The sequence below is a fragment of the Octopus bimaculoides genome, chromosome 25, assembly GCF_046866305.1.
Source record: "Octopus bimaculoides isolate indiv1 chromosome 25, ASM4686630v1, whole genome shotgun sequence".
NCBI lineage: Eukaryota > Metazoa > Mollusca > Cephalopoda > Octopoda > Octopodidae > Octopus > Octopus bimaculoides.
The window spans coordinates 31,394,609-31,407,108 of NC_142952.1; the positions used below are offsets into that span (position 1 = coordinate 31,394,609).

General features: G+C 40.3%; 1 long non-coding RNA gene across 2 annotated transcripts in view; it reads left to right on the top strand.

Annotated features, from left to right (window-relative positions):
• Nucleotides 1-12,500, top strand: part of LOC149131151 (uncharacterized) — a 93,298-nt gene that overhangs the window by 58,009 nt on the left and 22,789 nt on the right. For both annotated transcript variants that reach the window (XR_016238451.1, XR_016238452.1), the window contains exon 2: nucleotides 10,153-10,417. This is a non-coding gene — a long non-coding RNA (uncharacterized LOC149131151). The remainder of the gene's footprint in view (nucleotides 1-10,152; nucleotides 10,418-12,500) is intronic.

Genomic DNA, 12,500 nt, shown 5'->3' on the forward strand with positions numbered 1-12,500 from the left:
ATATATATATATATATATATATATATATATATTTATAAACATAATTAAGGGATCAGCAAGCATTTGCTTCACCATATACCAAAGTTCAGAAATAGCAGCTAAAAAGGCTGAGACCCCAACAGATAGCATTACTTGTAACTCACAAAGGCAAAAACAAGAAGAAAAAACAATGAAAACTAACCATTTAAAGTTAATCATACCGATGACGGAAATTGAATTTTATCATTCATAATCCAGAAACGCGTCTATGGATAGATAGATAGATAGAGAGAGAGAGAGAGAGAGAGAGACAGACAGAGACAGACAGACAGACAGACAGACAGACAGACAGACACACACACACACACAGGTATGCAGAAAGAGGGGGAAAGAGTAATATAGATGTATGTATGTATGTATAGATACGTGTGTGCGCATGTGTGTGTGTGTGTGGATGGATTGATTGATGGATGGACAAATGGACGAGCGCTTGGCGAAATGGTTAGGATGTTGCACTCACAATCGCGAGATTGTCGTTTCGATTCCTGGCCCGAGCAATGCGTAGTTTTCTTGAGTGAAGCTCCTCGTCTCACCTGGCTCCACGATCACTTCGTCTGTGACACACCGATGAAGAGGGGGCGCGAACGTACAGCACATACATTTGATCAATGTAAACGAATCACCTGTACAGATTGTACAGCAAGAAATTGCAGAACTCTCATCTGTCGTCTACAACAGGAGAGACAGTGATATATGCACACACAAACACACACACACACAAACACACACATACACACACACACATATACACACATACACAGGAGAAAGCTGATTCGAAAACTGCAGATCCAATCCATCACTGGAACTGTAAAAAACGTAGAGGTGCCACTTTCTAATGTTTTTTATCGAAAGGTGGATGAAAATGACAAGACAGGAGAGGGTGAATGGATCTACTTTGAGAATGCTTTTCTTAGTAGGAGGAAAGAAACTGGAAGCGAACTTTTTTGATACCTTGGAGAGAGCAGAGTAATCCGGGACATTTTTGTGGGGGGCTGGGGGAGGGTGTCCCCGAATTACTCTAGGTGGGCTGTCTTCTCTTTCTTCTTTTTCTTCCTTCTCGAATCATGCCGGCTCAGAAGGGCCGGTTTCCCGGTTTCCATAGCGTATAAATTCCCCACCTGGACGGGACGCCTGTCCGTCACAGGATTAACTCACTTTTACCAGCTAAATAGACTGGAGCAACGTGAAATGAAGTGTTTTGCTCGGTCCAGGAATCGAAACCACAATCTTACGATCCATGAGTCCAGCACCCTAACCACTAAGCCACGCGCTTCCACAGCTGGACTGTCTCGCTACGGGGAATATTTTTTGCAATCGTTTTCTTTTTAATTCTGCTTTTGTATCTTCTGCTCAATTATTATTGTTCTTGGTTTCCCTTCATTCGATGTTAACCCACCAACATTCTAGTGTTGCATTTCGTCCTTTGATATTCCTCCTCCTCCTCCTCCTCCTTCTTCTTCTTCTACATACATACATACATACATACATGCAAACAAACAAGAATACCTTGTTGATTTTGAAATTCCAATGAAGGAACGTTGGATCTAGGTTAGAAACCGGTTCTTTCTCTGTTGGCGATAAATCTTGAAATAATCTGAATAATGACGTACACACACACACACACACACACACACACACACACACACTCAATTACATACATGTACATACATACACAGGAGTAGTTTGGTTAGGGGTAAGGTGGACGTAATTATGGCGTTGCTACCAAGAATCGATAAAAATAACGGAATCTAAATCCATTGAGTTCCAGGGTTCTTTGAAATGGTTAGAAACAATGGAAGATGCATTTCTACGGAATTGGTAAAAGGCGAGTGAGCCTTGCAGGGGCATTCAATTACGCTCACACTAACATTCATACTTCTACAGACATTACGCTCACCGCATGCATATACAGGTGTGTGTGTGTGTGTGTGTGTGTGTGTGTGTGTACACATGTGTCTATATACATACATACACACATACATATATGTGTGTGTGTGTATATATATATATATATATATATATATATATATACACACACACACACACACGCAAACATAACTTCTGCTTTCTATGCTATGCTATATATATATATATATATTGTTTTCTTAATATAATATGCATACACACATACACAAACACGCACACACACACACACGCACACATTGGTAGCTAGATAGATAGATAGATAAATAGATAGATAGATATGTATATATATATTTTATATATATGCGTGTGTGTGTGTATTTGTGTTTGTATATATATATATATATATATATATATATATGTATGTATATATATATATATATATATATATATATATATATATTTATATATATATATATATATATATATATATATATATATATATTTATATATATATATATATATATATATATATATATATATATATATATATATATATATATATATATTCCAGGGAATTATGACATATGTGATCGTGGATGACAAGTTCTCTGAACGCTTACAGCAAAGTTGCCAATCGTTGCCACACCTGTGCAAAAGACTGCAGGTCCGTAGCAGAACTGAAAAGCCACATCTGCGCTGCTTAACGTTTAAGACAACAGTCAAGCGACGGTGTTGCTTGAAATCGGGTTGCAACCATCATGTACGTATTTATACATGGTTGGTAAGTAGGTACGTATGTAGGCAAGCAGGCAGAGGGGCGGGCAGGGAAGCAGGCAGGCACGTAGGTAACCAGGCAGGCAGGCAGGCAGGCAAACAGGCATGCAAGTATGTATTTATTCACAAAACCAAGTGCACCTATTATTATTGGTATAATATCAATTCATAATCTGGATATAAAAGCAGAGGTTTCGAAGCAGTTGTCCGTAGATATTATCTTCCGTCTCTTTGATTTTCGAAGTGATATTCAAATCATCAGGACCGTTGTCCTTTATGTCTGCCCAAAACAACAACATTTGGCCTGGCATGTTTCCTTTTTTCTCTTGTTTCAATTTAGAGTTAATTTTGACTGACTAGGCGTTTGGTAGCATGGTTGTGAAGGAAAGTATCTTGTGTTGTTCATCATTCTTTAAATCTTTAGAAGTTCTTGCAGATTTTTATTCTCCCACATATCGTGATCATTTGTGGTAAATGATGAATTAAGGATTTGCATTCTTTCCACAAGAAACCAATTTCAGCTATAGTTTGTTCCAGGTGGGTCGGTACGCATCCTGTTGCTCCAATAATAATAGGCTTGAAGCTGTAGGTGTATCTTTGGTACTGGATTTTCAAACTCTTTATGAATATTCCATAGATGTCCTCTTTGTCTTGTATTTTTCTAACCACATTCGTGTCCAGAGGGCACTATGTATGTATGTATGCATGTATGCATGTATGTATGTATGCATGCATGCATGCAGATCGAAAATAAAAGCAGGAAAAAAAAACAACAAACGTTAATTAGATGTACACAGTGAATGTATTAAATTGACGCTCGGTGAACGTTTTAAATGGAAAATAAGGGTGAAAATGACGTTTCGAGCGTGGCTCTTTGTCGTAAAGGGGGTGAAAGTCCAGAGAGGAGGAAAAGGTGAAAGAGCAGAGACTCCAGAGAAAAGCACGTATCTATGTATATGTGTACGTATGTGAATAGTACGTATCTAGAGATTATATAATCAGTCAAAGGCGGCGAGCTGGCAGAAGTGTTAGCACGCCGGGCGAAATGCTTAGCAGTATTTCGTCAGTCTTTACGTTCTGAGTTCAAATTCCGCCGAGGTTGATTTTTGTCTTTCATCCTTTCGGAGTCGATAAATTAAGTACCAGTTGCGTACTGGGGTCAATCTAATCGACTGGCTCCCTCCCCCGAAATTTCGGGCCTTGTGCCTAGAGTAGAAAAGATTATATAACTAAACATATATATATAGAGATTGTAGATACTGTCTCCTACAAACATTTTCCCGGCGAGACTTTATCCTATCGAGAACAACACGCAGCACCTTCCTATATTTACATTAATGATGGTTGCCAAAGACGAAGCCAAGCTGTCTTTAGCATTGCTTAAGATCTTCGCAAATTTTAACGAGGCGAAGGTCTTTTAGTATACATGAGCGGAAGGACAAAATCGGATAATGCTTTCTTGTAAACCTGCCAGACGGCAACTGAAAATCTCCTACGCCATTACAGGTCTTTCATATTTTTATCTTATATCCATTTATCTGTTACTTGTTTCAATCATTGGACTGCAGCCATGCCGGGGAATTATTACGTTGAAGGGTTTCAATCGAACAAATCGAAGCTAGTGTTTATTGTATCGGTTTCTTTTGCCGAACAAATATGTTATGGGGACGACAACAAACCAACACTGGTTTTATATATATATATATATATATATATATATATATATATATATATATATATATATATATATATATATATATATATCAATGCAAAGGGTATTTCGTCTGCCTCTAGATTCTGAGTTCAAATTCCGCCGAGGTCGATTTTGCCTTTCATCTTTTCGGGGTCGATAAATCAAATACCAGTGAAACACTGGGGTCGATGTAATCGACTGGTCGCCCCTCCCCACAAATTCCAGGCCTTTTGCTTTTAGTACAATGGATTATCATTAAGAGGCGGCGAGCTGGCATAATCATTAGCACGCGGGGCAAAATGCTTAGCGGTATTTCGTCCGAGTTCAAATCCTGCCGAGGTCGACTTTACCTTTCATCCTCTCGGGGGTCAATAAAATCAGTACCAGTTGAATACTGAGGTCGATCTAATCGATTTAGTCTTCCCCAAAAAAAATGTTCAGTGGTGTTACCTATAGTAGAAAGGATTATGATTATTATTATTGCTTAATCAATTAATTAACTAATCGATTGCTTTCACAATCATTTGACCAATCAATATATTGGCTCGTTAAAAATCAAAATTATGCCCAGTGTCTTTCCTTTATTTTAGTTCTTGAACAGTAAGGTGTGATTTGACCTAAGTTTAGCTGTTGTTTTTAACATGTTAAGTGACCATTTATACGTTAATTCGTGAGTTGAAGAGGAGAGTAGGTGGCGGTGGTAGTGGTGAGAGGTAGTGTAATAGAGGGAGGTGTTGAGCAGAAGTGTGGCGATGGTGGTGGTGGCAGAAGCAGCGCAGCGGTGGTGGTGGTCGTATGGTAATGATAGTGGTGGTGAGAGGTAATGTTGTATAGAGAGAGGTAGTGGTGAGAGGTGATGTAATAGAGAGAGAGGGTGGATAGAAGTGTGTTGGAGGTGGTTGTGGTGGTGGTGGGAGGTTGTATGGTAGAGAGGGGTGTTAAAGAGTAAAATGAGAGAGAAATAAAGAGAAAAGGTGATATAACAGAAAAGAGAGAGAGTGAGAGAGATGTTATTGTATAGCCCCAGGTTGGCTCCAATTGAGCAGACGTTTCAGTGACCAAAGGCATTCCAGCGGCTGAAACCACAGAGGAAAGAGTTCCTGTGCGAAGGAAATACAGGACGTCGTTGATTTGAGGGAAATTCAGCAACTGTTTCTAGCAGATCGAGAGACCATGCGGTGGCCCTCTTTATTAGACAAAGTAGAGAGAAGGTAGTGGTAAAAGGTGTTGTATTGAGGGAGGAGTAGAGAGAGAGAGAGAGAGAGAGAGAGAGAGAGAGAGAGAAAGAGAGAGAAGCATAGGAGAGACAGAGGGAGTTAGTAATGGAGGGACAAAGAGGACAAAGAGATGGTAATAAAGTGAATTGTGGTAAAAGGTAGTTAGAGACACCGTGGCGTGGCGGTGAGAGAGAGAGAACAGGGGAGGGATAGTAGAGAGGGGATGATGGTGAGAGAGTGGTGATGAAGAGGAGGTGTTGCACAGTGAGAGGGGGAGTAGTCGAGGAGGGCGACATAGTAGAAAAGGAGAGAAAGAATGAATGCAGTAGGTAAAAAAGAAAGAAAAGGAGAGAAGAGAATGAGAGAGAGAGAAAGAGAAACAGAGAGAGAGAAGAGAGTGAGAGAGAGGGAGAAACAGAGAGAGAGAAGAGAGGGAAAAACAGCGAGAGAGAAGAGAGTAAGATAGAGGGAGAAACAGAGAGAGAGAAGAGAGGGAGAAACAGAGAGAGAGAAGAGAGGGAGAAACCGAGAGAGAGAAGAGAGGGAGAAACAGAGAGAGAGAAGAGAGGGAGAAACAGAGAGAGAGAAGAGAGGGAGAAACAGAGAGAGAAGAGAGTGAGAGAGAGGGAGAAACAGAGAGAGAGAAGAGAGTGAGAGAGAGGGAGAAACAGAGAGAGAGAAGAGAGTGAGAGAGAGGGAGAAACAGAGAGAGAGAAGAGAGTGAGAGAGAGGGAGAAACAGAGAGAGAGAGAACGAGAGAGAGAGAACGAGAGAGAGAAAACAAGAGAGAGAAAAAAACGAGAGCGAGAGAGAGAGAAAAAGATGTGGTAATAGTAAAAGGCAATCAGAGACGTGAGGGCGATGACGGGGACGGCCGTCGTGCCAAAAGTGGTGGTGGTGGTGGTGGTGGAAGCGGAGAAGACGGTAGTGATGGTGATGGTGATGAAGGCTGTGGTGGTGGTGGTGGTGGTGGTGGTGGTGGTAGTGGTGGTGGTGGTGATAGGAGGTAAAGTAAAGAGTGTGTATAATGACATATAGCTGTGGAATGTGACATAGAATGTTCTAGATCAATAGATTCAACTAGATATTACTGTGTATATATGTGTGTGTGTGTGTGAGAGAGAGAGTGTGTGTGTGTGAGTGTGTGAGTGTGTGAGTGTGTGTGGTTGTCTGTGCGTATCATTAGGCTGTTAATGGCTCTATTTTTGACAATATTACTTCGCACATAAATACATACATACATACACACATACATATATATATATACATGTGGACGGACATACAAGCATTACTTTACGTAAATGGAAGCTCCGCAACATACACACACACACATACACGCACATACACACACATAAACACATTCACACATACTTAAACATTCGCATCTACGCAAACACGCTTCCATAGGTATGCATACATACAAGTATACGTACATACATACATACATACATACATACATACATACATACATTCACACACACACACATACACTCAAACATTCCCATGTATGCAAATACACATATATACATACGTATGTATATATAAATATATATAGATATTCGTGGCACACATATATATACACACACACATGCATTATGCAGAAACGTACAGGGTCAGTCTCATACACACACACACACACACACACACACATGTATGAGTACCTACACGTATTCGTGGACACACACACAGACACGCATGTCCTACTCTCGCCGCCCCCGCTCCAATTCATCTGCGTCTTTCGGGAATAATCAATATCACGTGACATATTGCAGTTGTGTAAAGACAGTCGTGGTGGTGGCGGCGGCGGTGGTGGTGCCGATCGTGGCGAAGGTGGCGTTAATGGCGTTTTGTGGTGAGAGCGTTGGTGTTGATATTGATGGCGCTGATATTGGTGATGGCCACTCTGGTCGTCGTCGTCGTCGATAACGTGGTCGTTGTAGCGTGGTGGTGGTGGTGGTGGTGGTGGTGGCGGTGGTGGTGGTGATGTAGAGGAAGAATCGATGCTGGTATTTTTGGTGGTTATCGTACAGTGGTATTCCGACATGACGGTGTTGCTGGTGTTGCAGCGATGTGGTGTGAAATTGGTGGCGTTGGTGGTGATGATGGTGGTGGTGGTGGTGGTGGTGGTGTTTACGATGACGATGACAAAGAGGATGTATTATGGAGGGTTTGGGGAGAAGAATATTTACAAGAGGATAGGAGGAAAAGGATACTTATATCAAATCACTTCATAGTCGAGATACAATGTTTTAACTTGCGTACTCTCGAATGCAAACTCCCGCGCTTGAAATATTTTCCCAGCAAATCTGATTACTGCAACCCTAAAAACAGATTATTTTCGTTATTACACCAACGTGTTACGGAACATCGTCACCTTTTTCTGAATGACAAAGAAGACTAAAGCAACGCCGAAGAAACAACACACATGTACATTCGAAAAGACACATACATACATACATACATACATACATACATACATACATACATGTTACGCTTGTAATTATTGGGGACCTGGGATATGTAACACACTGTCTAAATACCAATCTGGAGAAATTAGGCTTCTCAAAACCAGAAAGGAGAAAGCTGATTCGAAGACTACAGATCCGATCCATCACTGGAACTGTAAAAATCTGTAAAACTTTCCAGAATTTTATCTTTAAATATATATGAGCATGTCTAGATATGTAACTATATGCATGAGAATACATACATAAAAGATACAAATCTGCACATACATACATACATACATACATACATACATACATACATATATATCCTGTTGATGTTGAAATTCCGGTGAAAGAGCCTTGGATCTAGGTTAGAAACCGGTTCTTACTCTATTGGCAAGGAATCTTAAAATAAACTGAATAATGACACACATGCATACATACATGCATACATACATACATACATACATGCATACATACATACATACATACATACATACATACATACATACATGATGATTGCTCCATCTTGTCAGACGATAGCCGTCTCACATTCTGGAGATGATAATGAGACATTTGTATCTCACTGGCTTAAAGTGTCAAAAGTTTGTCCAACACATTTACCACTCTCTCAATATCCATAACAGATTCCAGTAAAAAAAAAAACATTCTAAAATGACTGGTGCTATCTTGGCTGAAAGTTTTATACCAGAGTCTAGTTCTCCTAGAAGAGCTGCCTTCCCCATTTTTAAGTCAGAAAATAACGGGAGCTTCCTCTACAGACGCGATCCCGGGAATTTTTCGAAAAGAGGCACAAGATCAGAAGGGAATACAATTCCAGGAAAGAAGGCCATAATGACATTATTTAGAAAGGCGTACTTGTTTTCTTGGGTGGGGGCATGTGCCCCTCAGCACCACTCCTCTTAGGTCTGCCTCTGCTCTACCTTTGGGAAATCTATTCAACAGATGGGACCCTGACAGGTACTACAGTTCTGGGTTCGAACCGATGCGGGAATAATGGTAATTAAGGGGTCATTCCACGTTCTCAAAACTCCGGAACACCGAAACTGGAGTCTCGCCACTGGATGCAGTTTAATGTTATAGACAGGACAATATACGTACCTGCATACATACGTAACTGGTACTCCGTCGGTTACGAAGACGAGGGTTCCAGCTGATCCGATCAATGAAACAGCGTGCTCGTGAAATTAACGTGCGAGTGGCTGAGCACTCCACAGACATTCGTATAACCTTAACTTTGTTCTCGGGGAGACTCAGCGTGAGGCAGAGTGTGACGAGGCTGGCCCTTTGAAATACAGGTACCACTCATTTTTGCCAACGGAGTGGACTGGAGCAACGTGAAATAAAACCATACATACGCACGCACGCACACACAAACACACACATACATACAGTACCGGATTTACCATTGTGCTTGGGTGTGCTTAAGCACAGAGCCCTATTAACCAGGGGCACTATAAGGAGCCCCTGATCAACGGCACCCTATCCAAGTAAGGGACCTCACAGCTTAACTAGAATATGGCCTCATTTGTCCTAAATCCGACACTACATATATACATACATATATGCAGACATACAGCCAGACAGACAAATAGACAGCACTTAGCAACAAAAGCAAGACATTCATTCATAACTATAATGCGTGCGCATGAACATGAACACATACTCGTATAAACACACGCGCAGACAGACTTCTCTCGAAACAAACTACCGAAATAACTTCGTTTAAAATGTCAGCTGAATCTAGGCTTTCGTTTTACGTTTCGCAATTATATTCTTACTCTTTTATTTATTTATTTTTTCACTTGTTTCAGTCATTTGACTACGGCCATGATGGAGCACCGCCTTAATTTGTCAAATTCATGAATGTAAAATATACTTATTATGTTTGTTAATATATATGCAGAGACAGACAGACAGTCAGAGAAAGGAATAGATAGAGCGAGCGTGTGAGAGAGAAATATATATATGCGATTGCATATACATGCGTGTGTGTGTGTGTGTGTGTGTCTGTGTGTGTGTGTGTACGTACTCACACACGTGTCTATTTTTGCTTCTTTAATTAATATTCTGTCTTTGTTTTGCTTGTTTCCAGGAAGCGTGGAGAGGACTCTATGATTTAATACAGAGCTGGGTCTCACAGTACCGATCATCAAAACACAGCGCCGACAAGCAAGCAAATCTCCAGATTTAGGTCAGTTTGCACACTCACACACACAAACACCATACATATATATATATATATGTATATATAAATGTACATACGTATATGTAGTGTGTGGACTTGTGTGAATGTGTGTACTACAGATACCCAACAGAACCTGAGAGAGCAGCGCCAGTATGATCACTTAGTGATTCATGTAAGTACAAAACGAAGTTTATTTCTGTAACGAAACAACAACCTACCACTGATGCTGCAGCAGTAGAGTGCTGTTTACTTTATTTTATTGTTTTTGCTTCTTTTTTTTTTTGTCATTTTATTCTTGCTGCAGACCTCTGGTCAAGAGTGTGACAATCTAATCATACCCATCCAGTATGGTATTTAACCATACATTATCCAGTGTACTCTGTCTTTCATATTTTAAAACCCCTCTAGCAATGGTTTCTTGTGTTTCTGGGACCTCGTCACCTTTCTCCTCTCTGGACTTAAAGTACCCGTCACTCTTGTCTTACTACATTTACCGTACTAACACTTCACCGGTTACGACGACGAGTGGGTCCAGTTGATCCGATCAACAGAACAGCCTGCTCGTGAAATTAACGCGCAAGTGGCTGAGTACTCTACAGACAGGCGTTCCCTTAACGTAGTTCTCAGGGAGATTCAGCGTGACACAGGATGTGACAAGGCTGGCCTTTTGAATTACAGGTATTGTTTATTTCTGCCAGCTGAGTGGACTGGGGCAATGTGAAAATAAAGTGTCATGCTCAAAGGCACAACGCGCTGCTAGTAATCGATCTCACGACCTTACGATCGCGAGCCGAAAACCCTAACCACTAAGCCGTGCGCCTTAAGCTTCAAAGAGTATAATCATGACACTCGTAACTACAATCACCAACACCTTTGGCCTGTGCGCCTTAACAAGGGCCTGCCGTAACCTTGTCTCTCGGAACCGCTTCATTCCCCTACGAAGGCATGTGACCAAGTGGTAAACGTGTTGCACTCATGATCGTAAGATCATGGTTTCAATACCTGGACCGAGTCGTGCCTTGTATTCCTGAGTAAAACATTTCATTTCACATTGCTCCAGTCCGCTTAGCCGTAAATCGGTAATTTTGTGACCGTCACACATCCCGTTGAATACGAATGTCGTCATCTCGGCCACTAATATACCATAAAATCCGGGGAACCGGTCCTACGAGTCTTATAACTCAAAACAGAACATGTTCTTTACTTCGTTCCACTGAATTTCGGGGTTCTGGGAGATGTCGCAAGCAGTTCCGCAACGAATAGTCACAGTTCGGCTAATTATAAAATCTAATGCGTTTTTTACGACATTTTTACTTCTAATTCGATGTTAGAAGGAGAGTGGTTTAGTGGTTAGAGGTGTTGCACTCACGGTTGTGAAATCGTGGTTTCGATTTCCGAGCCGGACGCTGTAAAGAATTCCTTTTTTTTTTCCACTTGAGCTGAATTTAACGTTTCAGCCGTAATTCTCGGGGATAAATAGCAATGTTTGCGAAAAAAATGTGTTTTGGGAATACATCATTGCATATTTTACTTGCAAATCAGAACAGGATTCGATCCAAGGATTCGTTTCTATATCAACAAATCTTTGCAAAATATTCAAAGTGGTGTTTGAGTTGAATTCAAAGACTTAGACAAATGAGATACGACTAAGAATATATATATATATATATATATATATATATATATATATATATATATATATATATATATATATATATATAAAAGAAGTAACAGAGTGACTCAAGGGCCGAGAGTTTCGTGTGCTCTGATAAGTTCCAACGCACGAAACATTTGACCCTTGAGTCTCTCCGTAGCTTCTCTTAGATATTAGTATAAAGTTATATATAGATACTCATGTTTTGAGTTCTGCATTTCCTGTTTGCGTCACAAACTTGTATATATATATATATATATATATGCACACATATATATGTATATATACATATACATACATGTATATATAGACATATACATAGATATATAGATAAAGAGAGGGGGAGGGGAGAAGACAAAGGGAAGAAGAGCGGGAGGGAGGGGAGAGAAAGAGAATGTACATGTATATGTTCACGCATGTGTGTATATATATATATATATACATATACTTTATATATATATATATATATATGTGTGTGTGTGTGTGTGTGTGTATACATACAGAAGTATGTGTGCGTGTGTGACTGCGTACGTGCATACAGCTACATATAACTATATGCGTGTGTCTGTCTGTCTGTCTGTATGTATGTATGTATGTATGT